This window comes from Lupinus angustifolius, unplaced genomic scaffold, assembly GCF_001865875.1.
Source record: "Lupinus angustifolius cultivar Tanjil unplaced genomic scaffold, LupAngTanjil_v1.0 Scaffold_60_89, whole genome shotgun sequence".
Taxonomy (NCBI): domain Eukaryota; kingdom Viridiplantae; phylum Streptophyta; class Magnoliopsida; order Fabales; family Fabaceae; genus Lupinus; species Lupinus angustifolius.
In genome coordinates, this window is record NW_017722971.1 from 6,748 (window position 1) to 33,419 (window position 26,672).

At 31.7% G+C, this 26,672-nt stretch overlaps 1 long non-coding RNA gene across 1 annotated transcript; it reads left to right on the forward strand.

Moving 5' to 3' along the window:
* Positions 1-4,130: 4,130 nt before the first annotated feature.
* Positions 4,131-26,347, forward strand: LOC109339166. Its single transcript, XR_002106626.1, has 3 exons — positions 4,131-4,318; positions 24,924-24,925; positions 26,334-26,347. It is a non-coding gene; the product is annotated as an uncharacterized LOC109339166 (long non-coding RNA).
* The last annotated feature ends 325 nt before the right edge of the window (positions 26,348-26,672 follow it).

Below are 26,672 nucleotides of genomic sequence, written 5' to 3' on the forward strand. Positions count from 1 at the left end.
AAGGGGACTAAACATAAGCTCGTAAGCTAGCGGTAGTAGCAAACAAGAATAGACCCTCCTTTGTGTTTCTTCCAATTTGATACTCTTTTTGAATTTCTCCTTGTCTTTTACGTTAGTATTAACACCCTTGATTTTAGATCTATTTTCACTTTTATTTTTTAATCATTCTCTACACATTTTGATTAGGTCAAGCTATGATCTTCTTTTATCATTCAAACATAGTCCTAATGTTTTTGTGTACTATGGATGAACTCTACATTCTTATTAATTTATGTACCCAACAATGACCTCGTCTTTTGATGGAAAACAAAATTGGTTTATAATGCTATAAGCACACATATAATTAGTTTTGTCTACTAGACTGATTTGTGTTGCTATAAAGGTGATCCCATTGTCTCTATCTTGAACATTTTTTGGATCAAAACAAAAGGTTGTATAGCACTGATCAAAAAATTGTTGCAATCTAATCTAATTTAAATCAGTGTTAAATAGAACATTTTTAGAAAATGTCTTTTATATATAATTATCTGATAAGATTAGATTAATTATTTTATAAAATTATATAATTCAAAGGGGTTGATTATATAGATTATGGTTCAGTTTTAAGGTTGATTGTAATGCCTTATTTTTTAGGTTGAAATAATATGAAATTTTTCTGCATTTTGAACTTGACAGTCGAGAAGTTTTAAATATACTCTATTTTTCTAACATATGGAGATAACTTACTAAAAAATTTCTTTAATTTGTCATCATATTTTCGATAATAATGCATTAAGTTTTTAGTTGCAAAAACAGGGTGTTACAGAAAAGACCCATGGAACTAATGCCTTAAGGTTTTGGTTTAAGACGTGGTATCTCACTTGCAGCTCTTCACTCTTCCCATATCCTAGTAAAAATGGAACTCCCCGGTGGTTGGAGGCTCCCTAGTTGTAGTTTGATCCAACAAGTGGTACCAGAGTCGATGGTTCGGCTGGGACATGGTGAACTTAAGGGGGAGTGAATTGAAAAGTGTGTAGTACTGATAGAAACTGGATTTAGAGATAGAATAAAAGTAGAATTTAGGTAGAAGAAAAATTAATTCAAGATCAATGTGATCTTGAATGGTTTCTTTATTGTGAATATAGAATTGCAATTGGAAGATTATACCAATTGTGATAGCACTCCACTCCAAGGAAAATCCCCAACCTTGAATAACATGGGAGGATCTATGCTATATAATTTCATCTAGTTTTGTGCCTTTGTTAGATTATGCTTGACTTCTCCCAGGATAAGATCTATTTGCTGCATTAATTATTGACATCTTCTATCTTGGATGGAAAATCCCCAACCTTGAATAACATGGGAGGATCTATGCCATATAAAGCCTTCAAAGGAGTCAAGCTAGTAGAGCTATCGAAAGTAGATTTAGACCAGACTTTAGCCCAAGGTAACCATTGTGCCCACTATTTTGGCCTTGGTCCTACAAAACAACTTAAGTATCCTTCCAAGCACATGCTAACCACTTATGTTTTCCCATAAGTTTTAGGGTGATAAGATGTGCTAAGCTTCAATTTAGTTCGAGTCAACCTGAACAATTCCTTCTAGAAGTTGCTCACAAAAATGGTGTCCCTATCAGAGACTATGGGAAAAGGGAACCCACGTAGCTTCACTACCTCATTAACAAAAACCAGAGCTACCTCTTTGGCAGTAAAAGGATGGCTCATGGCATAGAAGTTGACATACTTAGTAAGGGTAGGGGTAAGGGTAAGGGGTAAGGGTTGCAGCAATCGACCATGGGTCAGAGTAGAATGCTTGTTCCTTTAGCATGAGTCGCACTCTTCCACATACTCTTTGATATCCTTCATCATTCCATTCCATAACAAACAACTAGTTATTATTTTTAAGTCCTGCAGAACCTAGAGTGGCCTCTCATAGGAGTTTCATGGCACTCCTTTAGAATGAAAGGGATTCTATTGGAATTCTTTGAGATAACAACCTCCCCTTATTTAGCCGCAACCTCCTTTGAACTCAAACCCTTCATGAGATCCTGGTGCAATGATCAGATCTGGTATTACCTACTTCCACTTAGGATCTTGGCCTACTTCAAGTTATCTCTCCTAGCTTGTACTGAATCTCAAAGTCCATGCCTATTAGCTTTATTGCCCATTTAAATTGTTCCTATGTGAACAACCTTTGATCGGTGAGGAACTTGAGACTCCATTGAACAACCTTTGTCTGCCACGAATGTAATGTCTCCACCTTGGCACAGCTTGAACCATAGCCATCAGCTCCCTTTCATACACTGATTTATGTTGAGACTTCAAGGATAACCCTTTACTCCAAAAATCTAGGGGTATACCTCCTTGCATTAGAACATCTCACAACCCTTCCCTAGAGGCATCTGCCTCGGCCACAAAATCCTTGGAGAGATCAGACACTACTAACAGTGGAAGACTTTTCATGGCTACCTTTATAGTCTCAAAAGCTTTAGTGGCTTGTTCAGTCCACCTGTAGTTGTCTTTCTTTAATAACTCATTTAGAGGCTTGGTTATCTTGCCATATTTCTTGGAAAATCTTCTGTTGTAACCAGTGTGACCCAAAACCCCCTCAACCCTTTAATGTCTTTGGGCATAGGCCAAGAACACATGGCTTCAATCTTGGCTGAATCTGCCTCTACCCCTTTCCCTGATATCATATGGCCTAGATAATCCAATCCCTCCTAAGCAAAGGTACACTTCTTCTTATTTTCCTTGAGAGAATTGGCTTGCATGACTTTCAAGATGTGGTGTCTCACTTGTGGCTTTCCACTCTTCCCATACCCCGGTAACAATGGAACTCCTCATTCGTTGGAAGCTCCTCGATCGTAGTCTGGTCCAACAAAATAGATGCAGTTTCTTGTGATTGTGAAGGAAGAATACTTTTGTGTAGGTTGTAGCATCATGAATAATATAGGTTCCGGGTGGATTTCTTTCGAGTTCGGGTTACCCGAAACTCGACGAGGTTAGAGATGGAAGTCTTCTTTTCAACATGCTGAGTTCGAGTTCAAAATTTGGGTAAGCATAAAGCCAACCGCGATCCTCCCTGTTGTCATCCCCACAAGCAAACAAAATCAAACAACATTTCTTTTAAACTTCCCATGTGTTGTTCGTACAAATTATTTTTATTATCAATACCAATTAGTGATGTTCGTCTTACGAGTGCAATTATTTTGCACGATTATTCACTATTAATAATGGATCATATTGATTTTAGGAGGTACTCACCTACCCTCCAATCATTGTATCACGTTCCTAGTCAAAACACTATAAAAAAGGAGATATCAAAAGTGTATATTTTGAGAGACAAAATGCAATGAGGATGTTAGATAGTCGTGAAGGAAGAATGACTATTCCTTCTTGAGTCATTAAATGTATAATGATCTTTTATGAATGATGGTAAAGTTTTAACCTATTGAATTATTAATACAAGTATCATATTTAATGTTCAATACTATGTAATATATTTTATCTTATCATTTTTTTTTGAATATATTTCAAGCAAATTTGAATTTCTATGTTGCACAAGAATATACTACGGTTTTGAATGAAATAGACTCTAATGATGAAGGAATTTCATATTCCATTTGCTTTAAGTTCTTTGTTTAATGGTTGTCAATTAACTACTAGTGCTTTAAATTCTTTATTTCATGTCTATATTTAATTTTACCTTAACTTTTAATTCAAATTTTTTTATAAGCAAATAATGTATTAAAAGTACAAGAGATGCTAACCCAACAAGAACTACAACCAGCAGATACAGACAAACTGCAGAAAAAAATAGAAAAAAATGAAACAAAGGCACTATGCATCAAACAAAAGCAAAAAAAAAACATCACAACCTATAAACTACCCACCATACAGCTCCAAGGGTCCACACACCATAAATTACAATCCAGATTGTAAGAAAACCATAACCACAAGCTAATCTTGAAGTGATAATATTAGTTTGAGTTACAATTTTGAAGATTAATAGTTAGTGTCTTATGTGGCCATATGTTGAATGTTGATTTAATTTTCCTGAATTATGAAATTTTAGCTAAGAAAGTATTATATTGAAGACTAAACTTGTAGTTTAATTTGCTATATTGAAGAAGAATTGTATTTAGCCTCCTACATCCATGAATGTTAGGAATTAGAAAATTCACCCAATAATAAATTACCAACACGAAGAAGCAAACGAAAAATATGTAGATCAATTATAATAAATAAAAAGAACCTCATTGCATGTGTACTTTGTATACATAGTAAAACAAGAAAATAGTACAAAATGCGTTTATTGAGAGTCATTCTATTCATATATCGTAGTTTAATAAAGAATGTCAGTGGCAATGTAATCAGCTTTTGGAAGCCTTTATATATCTAGATATTCTTGAACTCTAACAAATTGGATTCCTTAATCTGTTTTAGGATGAAGTATAGATTTGTCACCACGACATTCTTCAATTCTCTCACATGGCCTCCTATATGGGTTAGCTATAGGAAGTTTGCAATTAGTGGGATTCTTTGGGCTACATCCAGGAGTAGTATTACGCCCGATTGCCCCATTACCAATATTGCTGGCCTCAACATTGTGGATGTAAAGTGAACAAACCAAAAGGGCAGTAAGTAAGACAACCAACATTCCCTTTGACATTGCCATTGATGTTTTTTTGTTTGTTCTGGATATAGAATTGAAAAGAAGTTGATGATTATACCAAGCAACTTGATTTGTTCTAGTGGTATCAATGTGTTTAAATAAGATATTTTTATTCTATTGTTAGCCATTACTGAAATTGGTTACATTATATCAGAATGCTACAAATGTGCAACACAGCGATAACCTCTCGTTGCCTTGAGAATAAATGGAAGTCTTGGTTACCCGAAGAAAAAGATCATTGCAAAGAGAGATCCACAAAAGTCATAGGCATAGCCATATAAAGAATGAGTGGTTATTTTCACATGTACATTAGATATAGATACAATTCAAGGGAATATTTCTAAAAGCATTATCATGACCATTGAAGATGTTTCGAATATTTGTAAATAATCAAGTAAATTATTGCCTATATATGTGGCTATTGTCCAAAATAACACATTCTAGTGGTGATATTACTCATTCTAGTGGTGATGATTAGACGTTTGCTATGTTAAATCTTTTTGCAGTATTGTTATTTAAAGTTGGATTAATGCTAACCAATAAATAGGAGTATAAAAACTATCTTAATGTCACAAATAAGTAAAGTAATAAGGAGTTGTTGTATCCGGAAAGACTTACTAGATTATAACCTTTGATTTAAATAATTATTGTTTTGACCAAGATTATCATGGTTGGATTGATTTGGTGATACAAATACTTGAAATTGTAATATAATGAAAGGGAGAGTTAAGATTGAACTTTACACTTACTATCCTTATACATCTGATTCTTAATGTAAATTTATTTAGTAAGGCTTATTCTATATAATGACCTAAAAAAAATATATAATAATCCTAATGACATTATGATTTTTTTTGAAACTATACAATGTATTATTTATTAAAAAAAATAGAAAAACGTTATATATTAAAGGAACTTTTTTACTTTTTTGTTGCCTTACTACTACCATTTTCCAGCTCAAACTAAGGTTTTGTTGTGAAGGAGCATTTGGATGGAGTCTTTCTATTGACACTACTTAATTGTTCAAACTGTATTAATAACGTCTTTTTACAATACAACATCTGTTTTTGTACCCAAAAAAACCTAATTCAACTATAAGGTCTATACTAACCATCTTTTACTCATGTATTAGAAGTGTCCCCACTTGATTTTTGGTTAACACTAAACACGTGATTTAAGAAGAAGTAAAACTCAATTTTGATACCTCTAAAATGATTTGGAGTCGGCACTACTACTACAAGAAAATATCTACTTAACCACGGTCTTTTTGTCATATTAAATGAGCCGTCTCAAAATTAATACCAAGCCATTAATTAGCATACTCACTCTATTCTCTTTTTCCCTCTCTCCTCTGTCCTGCACACTCATTTTTCCATTAAAATCCTTTCATCTCTTCATCTATCCAAATTCAATCTTCAATCCCTCTTAATTCATTCTTCAATTCTTTAATTCATTTTAACAAATTCACTCTTCAATTCATCAATTCATCTTGTTTCCTGTTAAATTTCATTTTCTTCTTGTTTTCTCTCTTTCTTGTTCTCAGCTACCAAAACCTTTTTCTTCTTCATTTTAAGAATTCACTCTTTAATTCATCAATCTAGTTTCCTCCAAATTCTTTTGTCAAGTTCCTACAATCAACAATTCAAGTTGAGCTTCAAGCAACTAGTTCAAATATAACTTCACTTTTTAATCATTCAAATTCCTTAATCTGTATGTATACTTTTATTATGAAGTTGTTTCATTATTTTATTTTGTAGGGTTTAACTTCTTTTCATTCATCTGGTTTCAATATTATTTATGTTATCTAGTTGTATCTCTCAGGTCAAGTACTCTAGTGAACTAGACAATCCCACCAAGTGTGTGTCCCTTTTCGATTTTATTATTATTTTTTAATTTTCAGATCTTGTAGTATTGTAGATTTCCATCTATAATATTTTTAAATTGTTATTTTATCATTTTATTCACTCAAATGCATTGTCTGTTTGAATAATTTTTTTGCCTTTGCAAGACAGTGATGCTTTTTGTAACATCACTTATTATCTCCTTCGCAAGGTATTAACAATGTAATATCATTTGGCAAGATTGTTATATGAGGATTATATGAACTGACAATATATAACCAGTGCCATTTGAGTTAGTTGAAGGGTAATGTTTCTAATAATCTAAGTTTATTAGAAAGCAGTATATGTATTTAAGCATTACATATATTGTAATTAATTTGAAGCACTATCAATGTGTTCAAGGTAATCAGTGCATACTCCTTTAAGGGTGATTTTGCCTAGTACATATGCCTTCTGAGGTGTATCTGCAGTAGGATCGTATGGTGGTATTATTCAGAAAAAACATTAGCATCTATGCTTGCAAGAGCCTTTTTGTTTACCACATCTTTCATTTTCACATCCACATTCTTTGCAGAATCCCATGTCTAATAACCATGCCATTTGATAAGATATTTAACTCATAATAAAACTACGCAAGACATGGAAAGTAATAAAATAAAATGTAAATGACATTCTTTCCCCTTTTCTTTTCTGTTAAAAAATGTAAATGACTTTACTACTATTTTATTAATATTTTTAGACTTAATTAAATGTTAGAGAGTTAAGTGAATTTTAAGAATAGATAGAGTAATGTAGTTATGTAGACATTTTGATTTTATAGGTTGAATACTTGAAGGAAACTCAGAACCAGAAGCAATTGTTGTATTGAAGTCAAAGTTTTCAATGAGATGAGACTTAGTTTTTAAAGTGTGCTTGCCAATCAACTTCGTTCCCACCCGCTTTTAATATATTAACAATGTTGCTTTACTTATGTCTTACTTTATATTTTATTGATTGTGTTCGGAGCAGAAATTGCAACAACCTGTATGTCGTGGTGAGATTGTTTTGTCAACTTTATTGAAGAAGGAAGGAAGCTATAAAGGAAAAATTGTAGGTGTAAGTAATTTAATGTTTTTTGCATACTTCCCTTTATGACCTAGGAAATGCTTGTCTTAAAACAGTCTGATATTGATATGTGTTGAATCATAATAAGTTTATAGTATGGAATCTAATCATGTTGAACATTTTTACTTTTAATCTTCTACACCTCTGCTTATATTAGTTGCCAAACTCCCTTAATTCATTTACATTATGCTGAGAATTGTCATTTGAGTATGTTCAATGTCTCCCTTTCTGAAATCTCCAAAACAATTTGATAGTTTGAGTGCCCCCACAACACACTAAAATCAACCCCAAATCAAGATTGAAGGGTTTGAAACAGAGGGCATGTGTCAATAACTTGTAATTAATTTATTATTCATGATGTAGTCAATACAAATACAACATTCAAATAAAACATAATGCACCGACACATAGAAGAACATGTCTGATTAAATCACACAATGTCCATACAAAATGAATTCAACTCTAGATGATGTGGTAAGATTGGTAACTAAGATTACAAGCTTCAAGCTTTAACCTTAATCTATTTTGGCTCGAATACATACTTAATGAGTGAGTCTTTGATGGATAATAGTTCAAGGAACTCTTTCTTTAATTCATTTACAATGATGTCGTATCCAAGTGTGAGGAGGATTAGCACATGTGACATGTGTGCTCACATTATCAGCATGAGATACAATGATGTCGTATCCAAGTGCCTTCATGATCACAACTTTTGTTTCTATGTTTTTTGCCACTAAGATAATCATCTAATTGTTTCATTTTGTTTAAATATAAGACATTGATGTATAAGAAAACATGTTTTGAAGGATATGCTACTAAAACTAGTAATGAACTCATGCAATTGCGCGGATTGAGGTTTTCTATTGTTTTAAGTAGCATCAACTGTAACTTTCTTTCCTTTGCTTCTATTTTTCCTTCATCAGCATTAGCATTCATGGAACTCCAATATTCACATCTTTTCTTTTGCTCTTTTTCCTGACCTCTATGATCTTTGGTTTTATGTTTGATCAACAAGCATTTTTGCACATGGGCAAACAAGCAGCAGAAAGACATACACCATAAGTGGTATAATTGAGTATTTTGTAGCAGGCATTTTTAACTACATACAAAAGGTACTGAAATATGATCAAATCAGCTCATAATTGCATAATCCTTGTCTTTCTCAAAACCATCTTATGATGAAGTGTTGCTTTTTTAAAGCACTCGGAAAGAGAATTTGTTACAAAGTTTTCAGCATTAAAGATTTATAATGAATCTGCGAGGGACCTCCTTAGTGTAGATTCAACTCCACTCAAACTTATTGATGATCCGGAGGTAAATATCTTCATCTTTCCAACAAAGTTAGTACATGCACATTTTACTTACACGTTTATCAACTTGAAAAAGAGGGGAAATCATTGTGAAATTGAGGAAGCTTTGAGAGACTGGAACCATTTAATAGAACTTGTTGCTTTCTCATTGGCTGTGATAACCAATTAAGTTGAAGGTGACATTCAATTTTTGATATTTAGTAGTTGAACAACCATTATTGCATTTGAATTTTAGGCTCTTATATACCATAGAGTCAAAGATTAGGTTTGTGGTTTTTTACAATTTGGGTAGGTAGATATATTTACTTGCACAAGTATAGGTGTCAGGATAGTCGGGGTTGCAACAACCGTAGTAATTACGGTTGTTTCAATCTTGGAATTTTCGCTAGTAAACTGAGACATGCAATTATTATTTGACCACTTTTTTAAATTGATTCCAGTTCTAATTTTTAGTCACATTATGTTTAGATTTTAAATCTTGTTCCCCATCCTATTAGAAAATGTATTTAATCACTAATTGACAAAAGTACTCACCATATAATATATATATCTTTTGCAGACAAGTCCAATTCTAAATAGTAAAAACTGGGAAGGTGTCACAATTGTTGGATCCTGATTTAGGTGATAATTATGATCATGAAGAGATGGAAAGGATGGTCTTAGTTTAGCAACCATACTTTATCTCATACATGCTTCAAGTGCTAGGCTACAAATCAGCATATAGAAATAGGAGGAAAAACTTTTCTTCCATGATGAGAGTTTTTCCTTCGAGACAATGACCTTTGTATATTTTTCTTATTCGATATAGTTCTATATTTTGCTTACCCTTTTACTTTATTTTATTAATTGATCATTGTTCAAGTAGTCTTGTTTCATTATTATATTGTTAATCTTGTATATTTCTATTGGACCATAGATCTCAAAACTCCTTCAAGGTGATGTTGAAGTGATCAAGTGGACAAGGCTAGAAGTTCCATGTAATTATGCTTAAAACTTTTGCTATAGAAATATTAATGCTTGTGTATTTATCTTTCCATAGTTTTTAACCAAATTTGGAATGCTTCAACAATTGGTTTGAATGATACCATATTATGTGAACTTATTAATGTTAATGTATTTGTGAATTATTTTAAGATGAATGTGATGATAATTTGAGATATTGGCTCTCATTTCTTAGTATTAATTTTTCTACAAATTTCAGTTAATGTCAATTATTAATTTCTTTTTATTTAATTACTTAGTATTACCTTTTACCATTGTATTATTGAATATAAATATTGTTATACAATCAGCGCAACATGATCCGAAGAGGAATATGGATGAAAATTGAATAAATTGTAGCTAACTTAATTAGCCACGGTTGAAGTATGGTAATCATTTACACACATTTGTAAGGCTAAATCATCAAATTAGCCACGATTATTACTGTAGCAGAATAAATAGGATTGTGGCAAACTAAATGTTACCACACTTTAGTGAAGCGTAGCTTTATTGCAAAATGACCATGCCTAATATTTAGCAACGCCATTGATTGCTTCCCTTGCGGTAACTGTGGCTGACGTGATTAGCTACGGTTTTTAAGAACATTAGCCACACTTTTAACCATGGCTAAAAGATATTTTTGTTGTGATGTTTTTTATGGTTAAAATGTATAAAACTATCATTTATGCCTCATCTAGGAAAATATGATCATGGAACCCGAGATGTGAGATCATGAGATATGAGCTCATAGTTGATTATGGATCGGAGAAAGTATTAGCACTCTGCATGTAATAAAAATGTATCTCCCTAATTGTAAGGATAAAATATAACCTTATTTTATTTTATTAAAAATTAAAATAATAGATTATTTTTTTGTTTTCTTAACCAACAAGTTCATCTTGCACCAATATATTCATGTGCCCAATAGGGAAATCAAGAATATGAAGGTCAAGATTATTAATTAATGAGTTGGTTTGAATTAAATAAATTGTTTATTATTTTATAAAATGGAATTTAGTTGATTACAAATATTCAATTATTTTAAAATAAACTGAATTAAAAGCAAAGTCATAAGTGGTGTTGGTCGACTGATAACATAAGAATACGACATTGTCATGACACCACTTATGGCTTTCGGTCGTATGCTATCGTCAACACATGCAATAAAAAACAAAGGCAAGTGAAAGACTCACATATGTCAATGATGTCTGTGGTGTGCAAAATATGCAACACAATTGTTGCATAAGTGGAAACGGCTCCAACGGTTGGCAAATTGGAGCGTCCCATGTTGCTCATTGTCTAACGGTAAGGACAACAAATGATTGGGAACTGATGATGCATATAAATTGACACCTGACTAGAGTAGAAAGGAAATGCTTGACACAAAATTTTTGGCCTCCTTTTTATGTTAAATGCTTTCAATGATGTAGACACCACCCCAAGGCTAATCTCGTGATTTCGAAGTGTTTTTTCCTACTTTTTCTCGTATTTCCTCTTTTTGCTACTTTCACCCTTTTCTTATAGTATTTTTTTTAACTTTTTCATTGATTATTTTAATTAAGAGGAATTTTAATTAAAATGAATTTGCTATGTTTTATTTATATGTAATTAATGAATTATTTAAATACAAAATCGTTGATTAATTTTGAAACAAAATCACTAGTGAATAATTAGTCATTGATTAAGATTTGAAAAATCGAATGAAGATAATATTAGTTTTGAGACATATAAAAATATGCATTTTTATGATAGAATTAATATTTTCTAATAATATTTACAAAAGTTCTTGTTGGATAAAAATATTTCATTTAGCTTTAAAAATTAACAGAGTACCATTTCCAAATAGAAAATCATTTGTAACTCTATAAAATCTCAAAATTATCACAACATCCATAAATGAATAAAAATAATTATTTGACTCCATAAAATCATAAAAATGACCATAATCCCCTTTAATTGGTTTTTGTTATTTTGATATTTAGAATTTTTATTTTTAACTTATAAAAGTAGGCACAACAAAATTGAATGTTCATATAAAGTATGCATGTGCATCAACTTAACTAGTCTAGGGTAAGGTAGCAATATATAGAGTGGGGTCAAAGATAAACCTTACCTGACCCAACTTTATCAATGCTTACCTCCGACTTCTACATTTACGTGATTATTCAATTATGTGCATACAAAGTAATTACATCTCTTTGACTCAAAATATATAATGCATTTGGTTACAAGAATGTAAATACTACTCTAGCTAATCTCTTTTATAAACAAATTTATCTAATTTTATAATATTAATGAAATTAGTTCAATTACTTACTTTGGTATAATATCATAGCATACAAATAATTACAAGAGTAGTGTAATTTCTATGCAATGTTAATGTAAAAGATTATACATGGTTAGTCAACCATCAACTATTCATTTGTATTACTTATATTTAAGAGTCGATAATGACTAAATATGAATGTTGGATAATGTAATCATAGTGTAACATACTCTTACACTCTCAGTGCTTATATTTTCTTTCTAATTACATTTACTATACAATATTTGGTATATGTAAAATCATTTTAATTAAAAGTAGAATTTTAAACTTCTAAAATAAATAATTTTGCTTATATTTGATATTAAAAAAATATTGATGTTTATTCTTATAATTGAGATTTGATGGAGTATATCATCTCATCATTCAAACGATGTTTTTTTTTAATTTCTTTTGTTAGTCATATAGTACAATTTTGTGAAAATGATTTACTTTCATTGGATATAGCATTTCCTATGTCATTTACTTCCTAAAATTTTCATCATATATACATACATTCACAGAATATATGAATATATATCATTCACATGTCAAAATATGTATTAATAAGAAAAATTAGTATTAAGAAGACTTGTCCAAAAATATTGGAAACACATTATATTTAATTTGATATATTGTAAATCTCAAAACTAATGCACTATTTATGCATAGATTGGAAATACACTGTATTTATGTGTGGGAACCGAATTGATTATGAACAGTTTGGTTCAATTCCATTATTTTCTTGTTTTTTATTACAAAAACATTTAATTCTTCAAATTATATTTCTTAAATAATCGATTGCCCAAACTAAGATTTATACTCCTAAATTTAAAAAACAATTGATATACATAATTGCATAATACAAATCAAAACAAGTCATATTCAAAAACTTCACAAAAGACAAGTAAAATGAAAATGATGAGATAATGTCAAACAACATGACTATCTTATATGCTTGACTACCATAGCAATATCATCTTATTACTAATATGTTCTAATTTATTAAATTGTACAATAGGAAAATGTCAGATTATTATATATCATCTTAAGTGCAGTATCATTATAGATCTTTTATGAGGATAAATATTTGTTTTGTGAAGAAATTGACAAATATTAAAGAAGGAATACAAAAGAAAGTTTGTAGTTATCTATAGTTGAAACCGTTTTTTTTAGAAAAGTCGTCACAATTTCATGCTAATAAAAATGTACTTTAATTATAAATATATAAAGTATATTATCAATTATAATGTATGCTAATTATTAATATATTTGACTACTATGCTTCATAATATGGGTGTATAGCACTTCTAAGCATGTCCAACACTATGAATACTAAAAATGATGAACACTTTCATCATATAATTAAATTCATTCATGTGAAATCATTAAGAAAGAATAAAAAGGGTAAACATATCTTAATATATTTACCAAGAATTTGATGGGTGAAATTACATGTCTTTTATCTTGTATCCAATGTGAGTTCTCAATTTTCATTTCTTGATTTCTCTTAACTCAATCACTGGATCTTAAATTTCAAGTATATTGTTTACTGTCACAACTGTTATACTTTCAGTCTTAGATTTTCTTTTTTGTAACCATATAAAGACACAAGAAATTTGTAACTTCTAAACTTTCTCTTCAAAATATTTGCTACCATTGTATTTGGAGTGTTGGATTTGTGTGTCTGGTTTTAAAGTGTGAAGGAAGTGTCTGATTATAGATGATAGCTGATGCTATGCTAAAGAACTCTTGAATCCATGAAATTCATGTTCCGAAATGGGTTGTTTTTTTACTTTCCAGGACTTGTATTAGCTTTCTTGCATTTGTGTTAGAATATAAAGACATGAAATTCATAAATTTTAAGCTTCCTCATGAAATTTGAGGATATCATTGTACTTGGAGTGTTGTATTTGTGATTCTAGTTTGATGGTGTGAAGAAAATATCTCTATTAAATTTGATATTGAACAAATAAAAAATAAAGATAGAGTGAATTGTGGTTGGCCATATCTTGATGTCACAATGTTTGTAGTTTTTAAGGTATGGATAAGCAAACCTGGACTCCAATAAAATCAGTTCAATTTGGTGCTTTTATAAATTGTTAAGTTTAACAATTATGATTCTAAACTTTTTGTAAGCTGATTATTCTCAACTATCAAATTATTGTCACTTTCATCAATTTACGTCATTAACATAGAAATGACTCATTTTTCATTTTCTCAATAATAATGATAATGGTGATGGTGATGGTGATGGTGATGATGATGATGATAATAATGACGATGTTGATGACGATGATGATCACTATAACGATAACGATAATGATAATTATAATAACAACAACAACAACAATAATAATAATAATAATAGTTAACCGTCATTTACATACTATAACAAATAATTTATCATAACTTATATATTTTAGTTGTGTGATTCTTTTTTTTATCTAATTGCTTCATTACCCGTCCAATTAGGAAGAATGGATATATTGAACACAACATATATGGATGTGGTTAGTACTCAACATGCTTCACAAGTAAATTCACATCAACTAATGGTGGAACATATTTCTAATCCTTGAATGTGTCACATAAAATGAGCCATCTATTGTTGGACAAGTTGATAATATTGAATTATCGACATAACCTGCATAAAAAAGGCTTAGAATTTTAGTGTGGAAGCATTTTGAAAAGATAAAGTGGCTGGATAGAGAAGGCTGGCAGCAAATACTGTAATAAACAACTTGCCAGAAGTTCAAAGAACGGAACAAAGCACTTGTACAACTGCTATCTAGCAAATTGGTCTATGAAATTACCAAATCAGTTGTCACAAAAAAATATAAAAAGGTTATCGAATCTATAAGGACTTGTTGAATACTAGCATTTTAACAAAATATTATTATTCTAAGTGGTTTTCAAAGCCTTTGATTGGTTTGTTTGATTAAATAAATACGAATTAAAATTATGAGATAAAGATGTTGGAATTAAGATGTTGGGGTTGAACTTTACTACTCACTATCCATACACACCATATTCAGTAACACAAATTCATTTTTCCATGATTCTAACACACAAGAGATCACTTTGATACTCTAGATAATGTCTTAATCAATTTAGTAGTTCATGAAATGAATCTCCATGTCTTGTAACTTTAAAAACAAGATGAAGATTTATGACTCACAAAATATATCTCTATGTCTAATAGTCTATGCTTGCAAAATTTAGTTTTAATGCAACACTTCAAATGTACTAATTGCCAATGTCTTAATCATATTAGTAGCTTATTAAAAAAAATTATATGTTTAGTAACTAAATTAATAAGATGACGATATATGAACCATTGACAAACCTTTACGTCTAGAAGTCTATGTCAACAAGTTCTAGAGTTATTTATTTATTGAATTAGCTTTATGTGTAGCAACCACAAATGACATGTATGAAGTGACAAATTAGCACAAATCTACAACTAGAATTATACCAATAAGATGACTTCCTAATTTTAGGCTCTTTGAACCAGCACTACGCCAGATATCGTAATAAACATCGGTCATTCAACAGTACAATTTTGAACGACGCTATTGCAAATGAGGAGGAAGAACATCAACAGCGCATAATAAAACAGGTGTTGTCAATTTGTGTAACTTCAACATCGCATTCTTGACAAAACGCTGTTTAACATCAGTAACGTTAGCGCTGACTTGAATGATTTATGTTTAACAACGCCTTTGGTAGAAAGCACTGTTGATGTTAATACATGCAACAACGCATAATTAAGGATGCGCTGTTGAAGATGACATAGTAACCGCGCTTTCTTAATTATGCGTTGTTGATGTTTTACGACTTTTTAAACGTCCGAGATATTAATAGTGGTAGTTATATGCGTCTTTTCGTTTGTTGAAATATTAATGGTTGAGTGGTTATGCGTTTCTTGTTTTTTGAAATATTATTGGTTGAATGGTACGTTATGCGTCTCTTCGTTTGTTGAAATATTAATTGTATTGTGGTTCACTCATCTATAAATATTGTGGTTCACTCAATGTTCTATTTCATTAGTAAGAGTATGTGTTTCTAGAAGAGTATGTTCATGAAGAAAGGAGGAAGAAATCACAAAGTAGTAAAAAAAAAGAGCATTACTGTAGATAGTGAAAAAGATAAAAAGGACCCAAATTTGTATAGAGGAGTCGAGGAAAAAATTGTGTTTCTGTTTCAGAATCATGTCAAGGAAGTCTTTAACAACTTTTGATTTCACAAAAGGACCCAGATTTCAGAAGGAAGGTGGTTCTCATACAAGATTTGCGTGAGATGAAGATTTAGTTCATTGATCTCTTTCAATTGAACGAAAGTAAAAGGAAAACGATCAATGGATTATTTTTCTGCATCTGTGATTCATTAAGTTCATTGATTTCCTTCATGGCAAAAGGACCCAGATTTTAAAAGGAAATCAATGAACTGTTATACAAGATCTGTGTAGAGGAGTTGTAGTAAAAATTGTGGATAAGATTAATTTGTAAAGTATTGAGTTTAAATCATTAAGCTCTTTCAATTTTCAAAACGGTCCCAGATTTCAGAAGGAAAATGACTGTTATATAAGATTTGCGTGAGATGAAAATTTGTATAGAGGAGTCGAGGAAAAAATTATTTCCTTCATTGAAATCATTTTCATTGTTTTCTTCATTTGTCAAATTATTTAGTTCATTATATTCACATCTACCAAATCATTTAGTTCATTATATTGTATTTTGCCTCTCTGAATGAATAATAAAACAATTATTTTGGATGTTAATTTATATTTTTTGTTAATTATTTGGATGATTATTTTCTTTAATACTTTTTCTGTTCATTATTAATAAATTAAACACAATAAACAAATTAACAATTCTTAATAAATACAAAAACAAATTAACAAAATGTAATGTTTAATATTTTTCCAGTTGCGTATTAGTAAACACAATTATATAGTAATCTACTTCATGATAATTTCATCTTAATTAACGTTAATTCATGTTGTATAAATATTTTCCAGTTATGTAAAAGGTATGAAAACATTAAAAGGGTATGTGAAGAACCGATCAAGACCAAATGGTTGTATTGTCGAGCGATATGTTGTTGAAGAAGCTCTTGATTTTTGTACTAGATATCTTACCGATGGTGATTTCATGGACATTCCAAAGCCTCGATATGCAAAAAACCATTTGGTGAAAGTATTGCTGGGAATGAAATATTGACTATAACAAGAACCGAATTGGAGTAAACGCACTTATATATTTTACATAATGCCGACGAGGTTGAGCCATATGTTGAAACACACAAGGAGATGCTAAGGAAGTGTTACCCAAGTACGAATGAATATTGGATTTCCAAAGAGCATAATCGGTGTTTCATAAAGTGGCTAAAAAATCACATTGATGAGGAGTTGAATAGTTAGCCAATGTTCCAAAACTTCATGTCTTATCCTACACTAGTTACCTAATTAATGGGTTCACATTTTATACGAATAAACAAGATGATCAAAGTAAAATGCAAAATAGTGGTGTGACTCTTGTTGCTCGAACTTTACACATGTCAAGTGCAAAAGATAGAAACCCAATATATGCGAACATGTCATACTTTAGAGTGATTGAACGCAAATGGGAATTGGATTACACAATGTTTCGGATGCCGATTTTTTATTTTATGTGGGTTGATAACAACAATGACTTCCGAGTTGATGAGTTAGGGTTCATGCAAGTGGATCTGAATAGACCAGGATATAAAGATGAGCCATTTATTCTAGCATCACAAGCTCAACAAGTATTCTATGTTAGTGACCCAGTTGATATGAAATGGTCTATTATTCTTTTAACTAACAAAATAATCGTCAATAAAATATGAAGATATGGATGAAGATGATTCTTTTTTGGGACGTATCAGTCGCGTGAGAGCGGACCAACTACAGATGATGATTTATATACGAGAGATAATCACAATGAATGGAATTGGGTAAATCAATATGCTCCTCCAAACAAGGATGACCCTACAAGACAAAAACAATCAAAGAAAAGGAAAAAGTAGATGCAAGTAGTCTTTGTATAATTATAGCTTAATTTTGATTGTTTGTAATTTGTATAATATTGTTTCTTTGTAATTTGTGTAATTTTTTTATTTGTAATTATGTACTCTGTCAAAACATAATTGACATGATATTCATTGTTTGTATTTGGTATTGTATTGATGTTTAATAAAACAAACTTCTGGTCTGTATTAATGTGTCTGTGTTATTCAGAATGTATAAATGTTTGTGTTGTTGAGAATGTTTGTTCTGCTAATAAATGTATATGCAGGTATTAATTTATAAAAATCAATAGCAAATTCTATAGGAAGCTCTGACATATGTTGTTGTAAAGGATAACTACAACAACAATTTTTATAGAAAGCATTGTTGTACATTATTAATACAACAGTGTTATGCGTGTGATGCGCTATTAAATATATGACCTTCAACAGCGCAACCATAAGCCCTGTTAATAAGACCTATAAAAGGCGTTGTTTATGTAAAACTATATGACAGCGCTTTGTGGACGATGCGATGTTGTATTGATGCACTACATGACAGCGCTTTGTGGACGATGCGTTGTTGTATTGATGTACTATATGACAATGCTTTTTGTGTATTATGTTGTGGTATATAATCAATAAAACAGCGTGTGGGAAGTGTTGTTAATGATGACCATATACTACTGCGGTAACGAAAGCGCCGAAAGCACTGTTATACATCTAAAATAAGCATTGTTGAATAACATCTCTGACCGATTACAGAATTTCTTCATAAATTCATTCATCCAAAAGTCATACGAAAGAGGTTTTCAAAATCTAATTAAGCATTAGGCAACATAAGCAACTCATAAAAGCATTAGTGAAGTATTATACATCAAGTGATTATTACATTCAATCCCAATAAAGGAGAAGTTCAACTAAACAAGTTTGTAAAATCTATAACAGTAATAAAAAGAGAGAATACAACCCATGGGAGAAGGGATTACCTCCTCAATAAGCATACATCAACTTCTCTATTTTTTTCCCTTACGTTTACATCTCATTTCCAGCCTCAACTAACCTAGAAGCTAAGAAAATTTGTAGACATTCTAATTCTAACCAAAAAAAGTGCAAAAAAGATGATTATGAATCACTACAAAGTGATTATCTACCCCTTTTTAATAATTTGATATTTTTAACGTTTTGTTGGGCACATGGTAGCTGTGCCAAGTTGCGATTGGCGCAACATCAATGCTTATCGTGGATACGCTTAGCACGACTCTTGTGCTTAGTGCAACTAATCTGATCTGGGCTAGTTGATTTTAGTTGCTTGGCACTTATTATTGCTCCATTTTTCTCTTTAACTCGTTAAATGTTATAGAAACTCATATCATAGAATTTGAGCAATAAATTATCAAGATGCCAAATATGAATAACAAATCCTAAGCTTTTAACTATGAATCTTTTTTTATCTGATTGTTTCATTACCATCCAATTGGGGAGAATGGAGCTAGTGAATACAACATATATGGATGTGACTAATTCCTAACATGCTTCACAAGCAAGTTCATATCAACTGACTCTAGAACAAACCTCTAATTCTAGACATGAAGGTATCACATTTAATGAGCCACCTATTGTTGAATAGGATGATAATAAAAAATCAAAAGTACAACTTTTATCAAAGTGGTAAAGAAGTATGATGTTGGAGCATTTTGAAAAGATTAAAGTGATTGGGATAGACAAGGCTGAAACCAAATATTATAAGAAACAATTTTGTAGAAGTTCATAGAATGGAAGAAATCACTTACACAACCATATAGAGTTACATGTTAAAAAAATATTATAACAAGAGGCCATGACAAATGACAGTCATTTCTAATGCCTAAAACCTCATAAGGGAAGAGTTAGGAATGAAACTTATGATGTGAAAAATATAAATAAATAAAAAGGACCTTACGAGTGCAATTATTTTGCACGGTTATAAGCTATCAATATTGCATTATATTGGTTTTAGGAGATACTCACCTACCCTCCAACTAGTGTATCAAATTCCTTATCAAAACGCTATCAAAAGGAGATATCAAAAATGTATGATTTTGAGAGAGAATGTGCAATGAGGATGTTAGCTAATCATGAAGGAAGAATGGTTATTCCGTCTTGATTCGTTAAATATCTGATGGTCTATTGAGAATGCTAATAAATTTTTAAGCTATTAAAGTATTAATAAAAATATCATATTTAATGTTCAATATTATGTAATATATTTTATTATATCATTCTTTTTATGAATATTTTTCAAACAAAATTGAATTTCAGTGTTGCAAAAGAATATGCTACTATATATATATTATATAATAATCTTCATGACATTATGATTTATAATAATCTTCATGACATTATGAGTTTTTTGAAACTATACAATGTATTTTTTATTCAAAAATCATTTAAAAAATTATATATAATAACGGGGACTTTATTTTTTTACCTTTTTTGTTGCCTTACCATTTTCCAGCTCAATGTATGGTTTCTTTGTGAAGGGGCATTTGGATGAACTCTTCCTATTGCCACTACTGAATTGTCCAAATGGTATTCATAACGTCTTTTTACTATAAAATGTCTTTATTTTGTACAAAAAAATCTATTTTTTTAAGCAAGAAGTGCCAAAGCAGCCCACAAATTATATATATATAAAAAGAAATTACATAAAGGAATACATGGATATGAATCTATAGTTAGGCATGCCTAACTTGTTTCTACCAAGAAAAGGTCTTAGAAGAAATTCCAAAATTACCTAGTTTATGGCCACAAGAATTTCCTACCCTATAAATGTGAGATATAGAGAAATTTATTGAGGAAGTTATGTTGTTGTAGCGAATCAATCTATTGTAAAGTTTCCAAGGAACCATGCGTTTGCCTTTGAAAATGCCAACCACCAAAGCTGAATCGCATTCTAACCAAATTGAATTTCATCTTCTTTTGTGAGCAATTTCTATTGCTAATATAGTTGAATTAAGCTCAACAAATAGAGCATCCTGCACTCCAATGTAAGCAACAAAAATGGCTACAAAATCACCTTTATAATTTCTGAAAATAACACCCCATCCTGACTGACCAAAAGCTCCTGGGGCTACTCCATTAGAGTTAATTTTCAAAGTACTCCAACATGGAGGGATCCACATAACCTCAATGATTCTAGGGACAACTTTATAATTGATTGTAACATTAAGTGACTTGAGAATGGAGAACTCTTCTATAGATGAATTAGCAAAGGCTTTTGAGGTAATACTAAAGAGACTAATGGCCAACTTGATCCTAACCATGGTCTTGGACAAGTTAATAGTGATGTTTTCAATTTTGTCTTGGGTTCTGCAGAACTAGATAGTATTCACAATGCGAACAATGCCAACAACCAGCAAATTCTTAACTTGAGGACTCCAATTTTTGCTACAAGCCAACATAATGCTTGAAATTGATGATATGTCTAGCTGGATGGAGAAGATGCTTCTAATTCATTGCCATAGAGCAGCTGCAAAAGGGTAGAGAAGAAATAGATGTTGTGAACTTTCCATACTAGCCTTGCAGAGATTGCACTTGGAAACCAAAGGCAACCTTTCTTCTGGAGATTCTCATTAGCTGGAATTTTCCCCTTAATTAATCTCCATGTTTTGAAAGATATGGAAAGAGGAATTGAGGAGGACCATATGTGTTTGCACCAATTTAAGGGGTTATTAATAGGATCGATGCAATGATAAACATCTTTAAGAGTGTGACTACCATCATTGGAATCCTGCCAAATGAGCTTGTCCTCCTTAGAAGATGTAACAATACTTGCAATTTGAAGAGTGATTTGAGGAAACCAATATGCTAACCATTTTGGAATTGTCCATTTTAAGTCATGGATGAAATCAGCAACCGAACCTTTGAGAGAAGGGTGCCATTCCTCAGGAATACTTAGAGAGTGGACCAAAGGATCTTCAAGCCAATTATCTATCCAAAAATTTGTATTCTGACCATTTCCAATGAACCATCTAAAATGAAATGTGATTAATTGCCAATTTTGCTTGATACTAGTCCAAATGGAAGATTTGATGTATCTGGTGGTAGGAATGGAAGAATTGCCAAATCTGAATCTATATAGGGTAGCCCAATCCTAATCATAAGTCCTCATTTCCCAAGCAAGCTTAATAAGAGCAACATGGTTCAACTTTTTGAGAGATTTGATACCCAAACCACCCATCTTAAAGGAAGAACAAACTTGAGCCCAAGCAATAGTTACTAGTTTTTTCACTTTTATGTCCCCTGACCAAATGAAATTTCTTATGTAAGAATCCAGAGGCTTAAGCAACTTAGATAGCCAAACATAAATGTGGAAGCTATATACCAGCATACTCTGAACAACATATTTAACAAGTTCAACCCTCCCCATGATTGATAAATACATTCCTTTCCATTTTGCTAGTTTCAGTATGATTTTATCCGCAATTGGTTGGAGATAAAGTTTTTTTGGCTTACCTTTGAAGAGAGGAACCCCTAAGTAATTGAAGGGAAGACAACCAGCAAAAAAGCCCAAAGAGGAGGATAGAGTAGCTATCTTCCTATGAGTAGCATGAGCAGTGTAGAATTTGCACTTTGAAGGATTGATATGTTGGCCAAAGACCTCAGCATAATCATATAGAAGTTTCTTGAGGCTAGCAAGATCCTTCTTAATACCCCTGCAGAAGATTAAGATATCATCTTCATAAAGAACATGACAAGGAATTTGTAGATTATGAGAGCTAGTGATAGGCCTGGTCTTGTTGTCAACATCTAGTTTAGCAATACCTCTACTGAGCACATCCTCTGCCAAACAATATAGAATAGGGGAAAGATGATCACCTTGCCTAACTCCTCTACAACAGTTGAAAAAATCCATGTTTTAACCATTAACATTGATAGAAAGCTTGGTGGAATAAAGAATAGTCTTGATCTACATAGTGAAAGTCTCATTGAATCCAAAATCATTTAAAGTGTCAATCTGAAAACCTCAGTCCATAGTATCAAAGGCTTTTGTTATGTCTAACTTGGTGGCCAAGTTACCTCAAAAGTTTTATGCTCAAGAACTTTTTTTGCTTTAAAAGCAAGGCATATGCAATCTTTGATGAGTCTATCCTTGAGAAAGCCTCTTTATTTAGGGGAAACAATTATGGCTGCAATAGTGGCAAATCTATCAGTTAAGACTTTAGTGATGATCTTGAACTGGAAATTGGCTAAAGCAATGGGCCTATAATCCTCAATTCTTTATGTATTAGGAGGCTTAAGAATCAGAATCATAGTGTTAGAATTGATGTTGGGCAATAGCTAACCCTGTAGAAAGAACTGTGTGACAAAATTACATACATCCTTGCCAACAATGTCCCAAAAGTGTTGATAAAAACAACCACCAAAACCATCAGGGTCTGGTGCTACCTCCCCATTCATTGAAAAAACAACCTCCTTGATTTCCTCTTTAGTAGGAACACTAGTTAACATATTATTCTCATCATCTCACACCAAGCTTGGAATGACATTCTGGATTAGTGAATTTGAGGAGCAATGTCGGTTAGATGCAAATAACTTAGTGAAGAAAGTAAGAACATGGCTACTGATTTCCTCCTGGGAAGTCAGGACAGTCTCTCCATTCTTTAGTATAGACATGGATTTAGTGGTATGCCTTAATTTAGTTACCTTATGGAAAAAGCTTCTATTCCAGTCTCCATTTATATGTCAATTCAATATAGATTTCTCCTTCCAAAAGTCCTCTTCAATAACTAATGCTTCCATCAGTTGATTTTGAGCAATGATTTCCTCATCCAATATATATGGGTCTGGAACAGAAATATTTATGCTATTTTGTATGGTTTCAACATTAGCCAAAGAATTATTGACTCTAAGATGAATATTCCCAAAATATTAATATTCTAATCTTTCAGATTATATTTGAGATTTTTAAGTTTTTGAGATAGGATGAACATTAAACAACCAAAGACTATTTCCCCCCAAGAAACCTCAACCAATCTTTTGCAATCTAAATGATGAAGCCACATTTTATGAAACATAAAGGAAGAGATTATGCAAACTAATGGAGAATCATAGCAGAGAAGAATAGGATGATGATCTGAAGAGACTTTAGGTAAAGTGCAACAAGAAACCTATTTCTAGGATGTGATACATAAACATACCTAAATTTCATACATTTTTATAGCACTTATCTTAAGCATAATTGAGAAAAACCAAATTAAAACAATACTTTTTGTATAAAATATCACAATCTTGTATATTTGTGTGTGTATTTCTTTTTTATGTATTTTGTAGGATTTAGAAAGAAGAAAAGAACAGAAAAAAGACTCATGGTCAAAAAGAAAAAGAAGTCAAAAACCAAGGTGCTCAACCTGGCAGCTAAGCATGGACCATGCCACGCTAAGCTGACCTGGACACTAGCCTGACCTGGACCAAGCTGCTCAAGCAAGCAGCTAAGCCGGCCTGCTTAGCCGCTCAGCCTAGCACCAGACTAGTCCTGACACAGTCAAAACTCAAGCTTGACACAGTCAGACACAAGCTTGGCACATGCCCAAGCTGTTGAACAAGCAGCTTAGCAGTCCAACCAAGCAGCTTATTAGAGAACCAGACTCCTGACTAGATCAGCAAGCATCAGGCATTATCCCAGTCAGCACGGTCAAAACTGCTTAACAAGCAGCTTAGCGGTGCAACAGGTGTGCTAAGCGGTGTGCACCCAGACTTGACTTAGCCATCAAACAAACCATGAATTCACAAAAGATCTCACCTCAAGTAGCCCACCATAGGCTTTTCAGAGTAGCTCACAACTAGCTTTGATGAGTCCAGCATAAGGACGTGGCAAAGCTACGTGATCAAGGGACCAAACCCATGCTGAAGGGTTTGGTCAGCTGCTTAGCGGGGCTGACAAGCAGCTGAGCGGCCCAGAAGAATTTCTAAACCCATAAGAATTTCTATAAATAGGGCATTCCATTCGAGAAAAAAAAAGGATCAATAACATACAATACATCTTACACATTCTGCCTAGAAATTCTCTGAAGTTCTCTCTTCTTGTTCTTAGTTCTTAGGAGCTTTATCTCAAGTAAGTTTGTAATTTTAGTTTAGATTTCAAGAGGAGAAAAGGAGAAGGCAAATGAGATGCAAAAATCAATTTTGTAATCTCATTTGGAACTCAAAGCATCCAATCCTTGGATGGATGGCTCATGCTCCTCACAATTTCTTTTGAATATGGTTATGTATTTATACTTCTTCTTATATTCTAAAAGATTTGAATTTTAATCATTCAAGTTGGTGCTTTGATTAATTTTACTTGTTTGAGAAATTCTTAATGCTCTTTTTAGATTGATCACCTAAAAATTGATTTCAAGTCATAAAATTACTTGTCTAAAACACTTAACAAATAAACTAAGAAGTAGTTAAACGACTTAGTTTATTTGCCAATTTAAGCATACTTTTCTTAAGATCTTATATTCATTACTACTTCAATATTAGAGTAGCCAAGATTAGGGTGTGACAACCTAATCTCTTTGTGGGTGTAATATTGTTTAGCAATAAATATAAGTGACTATCATTCTACCATTTTAGGACATACACTAAAAGGAGGATTTTAGAATTTGGTTTTTGGAGTTAATCAAAGTAAAATATAAGAACTTGTCTAAGTTGTTCAAATTCATAAGAAGTTGAAAAATATTTTCCTTAGTCAAAATGATCTTGTCTCCTCAAGAATTTGTTAATATGTAGTTTATGTTTCTTGTTAAATTGTTTATATGCAAAACAACAAAAAACCACCAGAATATGTTTAACTCATTATTTGTGCATTGACATATTCATAGGATTCATTCTATTTGGAAATTCCTTGTGGTTCGATATAACCCTATACTATACTACAATTGAATCTTGAAAGAGGTGTAAATTGTAAAATAGTAAAGTGTTATCAATAAATTTTGTTGAAAACACCTTTTAATATACAAAAGTGATGAAACTAACTTACTAACTTTTATTTATTGTTATTTACTTTCAGTAATTTATTTATTCTTTAATACCAACCTTCCTTAAGGAAGAAGTGTGGTTTATTAATAAAATGAACCCGAAAGGGAGTAAATAAATAAATGTCATTTAAATTTTTTATTCTTTTGTTCTTTATTTATTTGTTTCTAACAACTAACTATTCATCATTTTTGTACATTAGAATACCATTAAACCGGTGTTGGAATTTATTCCACAAAACCGAGATGGTATTCAGAGGTACTTAATAATTATGTAATAAGGAATTGCTTCGATACAATTGTACATGCGTTAGAATTTATTCTATCAAAGCCGAGATGGGACAAAGAATGAATAATTCATTCACATGATTATTAAGAAGTAAGTTGTAAGTGGAATATTTTTGAAACCATTATATCGGTGTTGGAATTGATTTCAACAAAGCCGAGATGG